Source organism: Pongo pygmaeus, chromosome 3, assembly GCF_028885625.2.
Source record: "Pongo pygmaeus isolate AG05252 chromosome 3, NHGRI_mPonPyg2-v2.0_pri, whole genome shotgun sequence".
Classification (NCBI taxonomy): Eukaryota; Metazoa; Chordata; class Mammalia; order Primates; family Hominidae; genus Pongo; species Pongo pygmaeus.
In genome coordinates this window covers 64,031,015-64,040,200 of record NC_072376.2, presented here as the reverse complement: position 1 = coordinate 64,040,200, position 9,186 = coordinate 64,031,015, and the positions used below count along the sequence as shown (strand labels likewise).

General features: G+C 42.1%; 1 non-coding gene across 1 annotated transcript; it reads right to left on the bottom strand.

Moving 5' to 3' along the window:
* Positions 1-231: 231 nt before the first annotated feature.
* LOC129035916 (U6 spliceosomal RNA) lies at positions 232-335 on the bottom strand. Its single transcript, XR_008502405.1, has one exon. It is a non-coding gene; the product is annotated as a U6 spliceosomal RNA (small nuclear RNA).
* Positions 336-9,186: the final 8,851 nt, after the last annotated feature.

The following is a 9,186-nucleotide window of genomic DNA, read 5'->3' as shown; positions in this document are numbered from 1 at the left end:
GCCTCAAGCAATCCTCCCACCTCAGCCTCCCAAAGTGCTGGAATTACAGGCTGACAGCCACCATGCCTGAAAGCTTTGCAATTTACATCAAGGGTAATGAGAATGCTCATGCCCTGTGACTCACAGTAATCTCACTTCTGGAAATTTCATCTTTGGATGTAATTCAACCTAAACAAAAGGTCATATGCACAAACACAGTGAAAATCTGGGAGTAATTTTTTTCTTTTTTTAAAAAATATGGAATGCTTCACAAATTTGCATGTCATTCTTTCACAGAGGCCATGCCAATCTCTCTACTGTTCCAACTTAAGTATGTGTGCTACTGAGGCAAGCATGAGTAATTTAAGATAGAGTGGTTAAGTGAAATAAGGAAGAATTATGGAGAATTTAAAAATCTATGCTATTTATAGGCACCTAGTAACAGCTCAGTAAATATTAGCTGCTATTATTATTTTTATGGTAATTTCACTCAATTAAAAATTGTCATTAAAAATTACCATTGTCATGGAACATAATGTCTCCTACAGTATAATTGTAAAAACAGATACAATGAGTCCCTTGGTATATGGGGGGATTAGTTCCAGCTCTCCCATTTCTGTGTATACCAAAATCCACGCATACTCAAGTTTTCGAAGTCAGTCCTGTGGAATCCACATATAACACAAATGGGAAAATTAGTGAGGTGTGGTGACAAGCACCTGTAGTCCCAGCTACTTGTGAGGCTGAGGCAGGAGGATTGCTTGAGCCCAGGAGGTTGAGGCTGCAGTGAGCCATAATTGCACCACCGCACTCCAGTCTGGGCAACAGAGTGAGACAGAAGGTTGACTTTTTAATAGAATTTTTCTGTTCACTTGAAGATATGGTCAGGATTGTGGCATATGAAAATTCTTCATAAAATAACTATCTAACTCAATTAATGCTGGAATTGGGAACAGCAGAAGTGTCATCTCAGAGCTACTCACAATGAAAGGTGATGTCTGGGGCTCAGGTGTGTTGAGGTCCCCATGCCTGGACTATGGGTGCTGAGTGGGATTTACTTGTCCATCATTTTCTATATTCCAGCACTGGGAAACTAGGGTTTATCCATCTTGATAAGATGTCATTTAAATTCCACTTCACAAGAACCACAAATGGAAGAAAGGTCATGAAACCACAGGACAGTACTTGTTCTCAAGGGAATCTTCAGCTTAGGTGGCTCTGTAAAAGAGAAATTACATTGTTGAAAAATCGTTGCAGGTCAGGTGAGGTGGCTCATACCTATAATCCCAGCCCACTGGGAGACTAAGGCAGGAGGATCCCGTGAGGCCAGGAGTTCAAGACCAGCCTGAGCAACACAGTGAAACCTCATCTCTACAAAAAATTAGAAAATGAACTGGGTGCGGTAAAACATTCGTATAGTCCCAGCTACTCTGGAGGCTGAAATAGGAGGATCGCTTGAGCCCAGGAAGTGGAAGCTGCAGTGAGCTCTGATCTCACCACTGCACTCCAGCCTGGGTGACACAGTGAGACCCTGTCTCAAGACAGACACACAAACACACACACACACACACACACACACACACACCCCTAATCTCAGTCTGTCCAGCCTTGACTAATCAAAAGGGCCTTCTGGGTTACAGAAGACGTATGCTCTTTTGTAGGACAGGGAGAAACCAGCAAGCTTGTTCACAGACTTTTCCTCATCCTCTGCTTAGTTTTCCAAGAACCCTCACAGTGGAAATGGAGTCTCTGGGAAAACGACCTAAATCTTTGGGTTACCAGGGGAGAAATATGCCTCCTTTGTCAATTAATAAATGGAACACCTGCCTTAAGATCCAGGGAGTTCTGCTAGAATGAATCACTCCCTAAGACCCTGACCTATGCATGGAACATGAAAAACTGAAGTTTAACTGGGCACGGTGGATCGCACCCGTAATCCCAACACTTTGGGAGGCTGAGGCAGGCGGATCACCTGAGGTCAAAAGTTCTAGACCAGCCTGGCCGACATGGTGAGACCCCATCTCTACTAAAAATACAAAAATTAGTTGAGCATGGTGGTGGACGCCTGTAATCCCAGCTACTCGGGAGGCTGAGGCAGGAAAATCGCTTGAACCTGGAAGGCGGAGGTTGCAGTTACTTCTAGAAGAATTTCCATTAGCCCTTTGAAATCCTTCAACATTCATGAAGGCCAAAGGGTTTTCACCTAATTTAATCTGATGGGTATGTGACCAAAGTCTTTCTAGGGAATACAGACTCCCAAACCGTTCAGCTGGGAAGTGAGGAGAGAATTTATTACTCAAAATCAAAGGGAAATGAAAAGAGGACAACATAGAATTGTCACTATTCTTTCTTGGCGGGGAATGGATTCCAGAGTCATTCTGTGACCTTTACATGACCTCCTTATTAGCATCTAAAAGCTTCCAGTGGAGGATGCAGCCAGCTAGGTTCTCTTCTAATGTAATAAAATTTGCTTCAGCAAATCTTATGCAGAGCCATCTCCAGGCTCCAGAAATAATAGGCTATAAATTACTGGATCTCCCATTTGATATAATGAAGTATAAGCACGGTCCTGAATGACTCTTCTACATACTACTCTGGGTGGCTTGAAGTGAATTTGATACAAGAACTGGAGCGAGCACAAAGCAGAGCTAGATCTAGGATTAATGTGCTTGGGCCCAGCTCTTCACTACTCACCTATGAGTCCAGTTCCAGAACCCAAGTAGAGGGTGGGGAAACAAGGCTCCTGACTTTTTTCCCTAATGTCTGCATCTCTTTCACATTTCTTATCTCCTTGCAAAGAAACTAAACAGGCTCAACTGAAATAACTAAATGATTAAACCCTATACAGAGAATCTCCAAAGACTGACAAAACATCATTCAAGAGTGTTACACAGACAACCTTGAGGATGACTTGATGTACCAATACCATATTTGGGATCATTCCAAATTCCCATCAAGGATCTGCCTATATCAACACAGGAGCCAAGGACCAACCATTCAAATGGGCCCTGCTGTCAAGCCTTTTTTTTTTTTTTTTTTTTTTTACAATGCCATCTCTTCATGTTGTTCCATTTAACAAAACTGCAGCCCTTCATCTATCCTTAAGTCCCTTGGCCAATGGTACAGAGCCAGAGTATGCTACTCCCTAGCAGGAAATCAACAGGATGACCTACTAAATACCATTCAGAAGATGCTAAGACCCATGAATTGCAACAAGAAAGAAAAGACAGAGAATTACTCAGATAGGTACATGCTGTGCCAAAAATGCACTACAGCCCCCACCCAATTCTGCCTAATCCTAGCTTGGCTGACACCAACCTGATGAGACAGGCCTATAAGATCTCAAACTAAAACAGAAACTCCTGAACTGGGTTCTTTCGAACCCAGGAAGCAGCAGTAAATCATTAAAGAACAGATAAGTTCTTAAGGTGAGGGAGAGTTTCAGATAAATGGAATGCTGGTAGAACACAGGGCCCAAAGGAGCAAAAGTTAACCTAAGCCCAGGTAGAACCTTGTTTACTAGAGTATTAGGCATGGGTTGGGGCAACTATTCTAACCAGAGAAACTGGCTTCAGTGAGGGCAAGTTGGCAATCCAAGGTATAGCATGCATAGGGCTGGCAAAATTCAGGGTGACTGAAGCAAAAGCTTCAGAACCAGAAAGACCACATCTGGGGGTAGAGCACAAAACTCTCAAGAGATGAATCTTTGTAAGAGTGAGGCAGAACTATATAGCAGTTTTAGGAGACCTGCTGGTGCCCAGCAAGAGCTCCAAACGGGCTATATGCAGGGATGCAGGCTGTAGTCTCAGGAGAGGAGGTTCACAAAAGTCATTCAGTCCAAGACCTCAAACTGTGTTCTCTACTAAAAGGAATCAAGGTTCCCTAGAGAAACGGCTGACTCCATGTATGGTGCAGTATATTGATCCTGGAACATCTTTTTTGCCAGAAAGCAAGGAAGCCATCAAAGTCCAACAGGATCACATCAAAAAGACATGAAAGTCAACTTGAAGAGATAATTATTAACCTAGATGAGACAATGTAAGCAGCCAAAACAATAAAGACTGCAATGGCCTGAAATACATCAAATGCAAACAATAATCTATGAGTTCATAATGGTATTCAGAAAAAAAACTACTGGTCATTAGAGGCAAGGTTACTAGGTCACTAACTCACTACTCTGAAAAGTGACTTAAGATGAGAGGTACGGTGGAGAATTAGCCATTTACTCAGTTTTTCCTGTACAAACATAAATTTTTAGGGAGATTGAAGCAGATGAAACAAATCTGGAAAAATGGAGGTAACTGCTTAATCTGCGGGTTGGGTGCATGGAGGTTCAACATATTTCTTTTGTGTGTATTTGAACCCCCTACAAAAAAAGCACATGATAGAATGTGAGCCAAGCAGCTTAGGGTTTAGGCAAGGCTTCTGCCTACAAGAGACACTAGGATATGAGGGGTAGTTTTAGCCCTGATGGGCTGAGCCAACTGGAGGTATATACGGAGGTGCTAAATTGCAGCGGTATCATGTTGCCCAGCACTTGATCAAATCCTAGATCCTAGGTCTCCTTGGTAGCATGCTTCCTAGGTAGTGGATCTGAGGCTATCTATAGAACTTCCTTTGCAGTCATAATTCGCTCAGAAACTACAAAAGTGCTTGCTCTTGAAAATGGAGTCTGTCTTTGTCCATTTCATGCTTCTATAAAAGAATACCACAGACTGCATAATTTATAAAAAGGAAAAAAGGAAGGAAGGAGGGAAGGAGGGAAGGAAAGGAAGGAAGAGAAAGAAGGAAAGGAAGGAAGGGAAAGAGGGAAAGAGGGAAGGAGGAAGGGAGGGAAGGAGGGAGGGAGAGAGAGAGGGAGGGAGGGGAAGGGAAGAAAAGGGAGGAGAAGGGAATGGAGGAAGAAAAGGAAAGGAAAGGAAAGGAATAAATTTTATTTCTTAACAGTTCTGGATGTTAGGAAGTCCAAGGTTGAGGGGCCTGCATCTGGTAAGGGTCTTCTTGATGCATCATCCCACTACAGAAGGCAGAAGGAAAAGAGAGTGCAAGAAAGCAAGAGGGTAAAAGGGGCTGAATTCTGTTTTATAATGCGCCCACTCTGTGATTACTAATCTATTACCACAATAACAACATTAACTCATTCATAAAGGCTATTTTATTAGGCCCCACACCCCAATTGTTGCATTGAGGATTGAGTTTCCAGCACATAAACTTTGGGGGACACATTTAAACCATAGCAGAGCACTTAATTCAACCAAGAGGAGCTGGGAAAATCAAAGGCATGAGAAAGACAGCAAAAGCTAGCAGACAGAAATGCACAGGTTAAGGGAAAAAGTCACAAGGAATCCTGTAGTGCAGGCTAGTTTATCAAAAGCACCTAAAAAAGATCTCATTAACTCCCACAGCTCACCTCCAACCACATCTAAAGAGCCACACACAGCACCACCAAAGACAGCACAATGAGAACAGCATTTTCCTCAACAGACAAGCTGGGAGTATCTAGACACCTGACCTCTATAGCTCCAGAACAGCCCTAAAACAGCTCCTCCCTAACCACCACTCAAGTCACCAGCTTGGAAAGTATTCAGAAAACCCAAATCCTGACACACCACCATGAAACAACTTAAAACAGCAAAGAACAACCCATTTAAACAGCAATGCCAGCTGCTGGGAAAAAAAGGAACAATAAGTAGAGGAGAAACAGACCTCTTGTGGTCCACCAAGACCCAGTCTCTCAGCTTCAGCACTTTCAAATGCAGAATCCATACCCCTCTGGGGCCTGTGGAGCTCCACAAGGCATGTCGTCCTCAAAGATAAATGAGCAGGCAAGCTGGCTAGAAAACCACTAAGGGTATTATTCTTTAAAGAATCTTTATAGGGTCAAAGAGGAATGGGTCTTAACTGGCTATGTGAACTCCCCACAGATTCTGAGGATGATGTCAGTATCCCTTTCCAGATGTGCTTAACACTTTGCAGTCACTTGTATTCCTGCCACCGAGTGCCAGTGCTTTGCTAATTTGAACTGATTCCAGCTCACGCTGACCCCAGCTCCCTGGATGTTACCATTAGCCAAGACTGTCACCCATACTGTACCCTTTCAAAGAGTCCTAAAAACAGCTCTTCACCTACTCTTCCAAGACAAGTAAAAATGTCTGCCAAAGAAATGGGGAAAAAAGATTCAGAGAGTGAAAACAATTAACATACTAACAAGAGAGCAAAAAGCAAAGGGGGAGGAGAAACTAGGAAAATCATATATGGGCTCACATCTATTTCCAAAGCTGGGCTAATGTCCTTTTGCTTGTGTCTGAATAAGGCACCAATTTTAAGCTGCTAATGAAACAAAAAGAAAAAGAGAAAGAAGCAGGCCCAGGCCAGGCGTGGTGGCTCATGCCTGTAATCCCAGCACTTTGGGAGGCCGAGGCGGGTGGATCACCCAAGGTCAGGAGTTCTAGACCAGCCTGGTCAACATGGTGAAACACCATCTCTACTAAAAATACAAAAAATTAGCCAGGCATGGTGGCGCATGCCTGTAAATCCAGCTACTCAGGAGGCTGAGGCAGGAGAATTGCTTGAACCGGGAAGGCAGAGAATGTGGTGACCTGAGATCACGCCATTGCCCTCAAGCCAGGGCAATGAGAACAAAATTCGGTAAAAACAAAACAAACAAAACAAAACCACCATAAAATAACTCAGACTTAATTAAATACAACCATAGTGGTGAATGTCTAAAGATGGATCACTCATAACAGAGATAATAGTCCAATAAGAATCTAAGAATCTGACCTTTTAATAACAAAAAAATCCTTTCCTTCGAAAGTAATATCCTCTCAAGGCCAGGAATTCCATTAGTAGAAAGCCTTTCTAAAAAACAAAATTCCTGGCCAGGCATGGCTTCACATCTGTCATCTCAGCACTCTGGGAGGCCGAGGCGGGAAGATCACTTGATGTCAGGAGTTTGAGACTGGCCTGGCCAACATGGTGAAACCCCATCTCCACTAAAAATACAAAAATTAGCCTGGTGTGGTGGTGGGCACCTGTAATCCCAGCGACTTGGGAGGCTAAGGCAGGAGAATTTCTTGAACCCAGGAGGCAGAGGTTGCAGTGACCAGCAAGGTTGCGCCATTGCACCCCAGCCTGGGCGTTAAGAGTGAAAACTCCATCTCAAAAAAAAAAAAAAAAAAAAAAAATTCCTTTGGGAAGGCCTTCTACATAAAAATCTTCAACGTGAGACTGAAAAAAAGGGTATGGGATCATCACCGGATCTTTGGCTTTTACAGCTCGAGCTATAAGAACAAAAAGAAAAAGGATATCATTTAAACACAGTATGTAGAAAAGAATAATTATTGAATCTGTACTGGTCTTTAACTTTTACACTTTGATCTTTAATTCTGTTATTGTGATTGAGTCCAAAGAAAAATTGTATGAGTAAAATAAAAAGAACACCAAAAATGCTAATATTCTGTTTACCAAAGTCTGTAGTGAAATATCCCATTAAATCCAAGTGCAGTGACTCACACCCATAATCCCAGCACTTTGGGAGGCTGAGGCTGGTCAATCTCCTGAAGTCAGGAGTTCGAGGCCAGCCTGGCCAACATGGTGAAACCCCAACTCTACTACAAATACAAAAATTAGGCAGGCGTGGTGGCAGAGGCCTGTAATCCCAGCTACTTAGGAGGCCGAGGCAGGGAGAATTGCTTGAACCCAGGAGGTGAGCTTGCCATGAGCTGAGATCATACCACTGCACTCCAGCGTGGGTGACAGAACAAAACTTCAACTTACCAAAAAAAAAAAAAAAAAAACCAACAAAAAAAAAAACAGCTAGCAGGTGACATTTGCTATGGGGAGACTACAGATATGATCTTGCTGCAATCCTTTGATTTTAGTAAATCTAAACAGTGTGAATCCATTCTGTTTCATCCCCACTCCACTCCAGAGCCAAAACAAGAAAATCAATTATATTTCTATTTCTTTAAAAACATATCTAACTAAATCATCTAATTAAAAGATAATATGCATGGTTCCATACTCTAAAAGAAATCTTATGTCCTGCATATCATGGACATTTGATGAATGCTTATTCAGTTGACTGGTGTAGACTTCAATAATAACCTGTTCAATGCATTATGCCAGATGAATCTTGCATCTCAAAAGTGGAACAAATATTGTTCTTTCAGTTTTGTCTACCCATAAATGCAATATCTACTAATAAAAAGAAAATGAGTTCATTGTTCTAGAGAGTATGAGAATTTTGACAACATGAATTCTCCTGTCCTAGGACATAATTAATACTTTGAGGCATACTATTTCATGTGGAAGCTACCATTAAATCAATGTTAAGTGTTAATTACTTCACATAATCTTCTAATCTGACTTAAGACTGAAGATGTACCTCACAAAGCTGATTTATCAAGTTGTAAATCTTCACCTGTTGAATTCATAAGTTCATGTCTGAAAGGTGAGAATACTTAATATTCACTAGGCAATATTCAGCAAAGTAATATCCACTAGTACATATTTAATATTTCATCATGAACTGTGGGTGTGAAGAGAAAAGACAGGCTGGGCACAGTGGCTCACACCTGTAATCCCAGCAGTTTGGGAGGCCGAGGCAGGCAGATCATGAGGTCGGGAGTTCGAGACCAGCCTGGCCAACATGGTAAAACCCCATCTGTACTAAAAATACAATAATTAGCTGGGCATGGTGGCAGGCACCTCTAATCCCAGCTACTCGCGAGGCTGAGGCAGGAGAATTGACTGAACCCAGGAGGTGGAGGTTGCAGAAACCACGATCACGCCACTGCATTCCAGCCTGGGCAAAAGAGCAAGATTCTGTCTCAATCAATTAATCAATAAAAATATAAGGAGGAAGCATTTACTGTGTATTTATATGTCTGGTATTATGTGAAGCACTTTACTATCTTATGAAATCTTCGGGACAGATCTTCAGTTCTCATGACCACAAAAGAGGATACTAAAGCTCAGACAGGACAGGAGACATGGCCAGCCTGTGTCCCCAGGGCCTATGGTCTTACCACTAGGTTACAGTGTTTCCAGGTGTCACATGTTGTGAGATTTTTGTTTTAAAATGAACCAAAAAAAAACCAAAGGCGAAAAAGGCATAAGCTATTAAAAAGTGGGAGAAACACTAAGAGAACCTTAAGCATGTAACTAAAAATATTATGGAAATGTTATTGAATTCATTAGCAA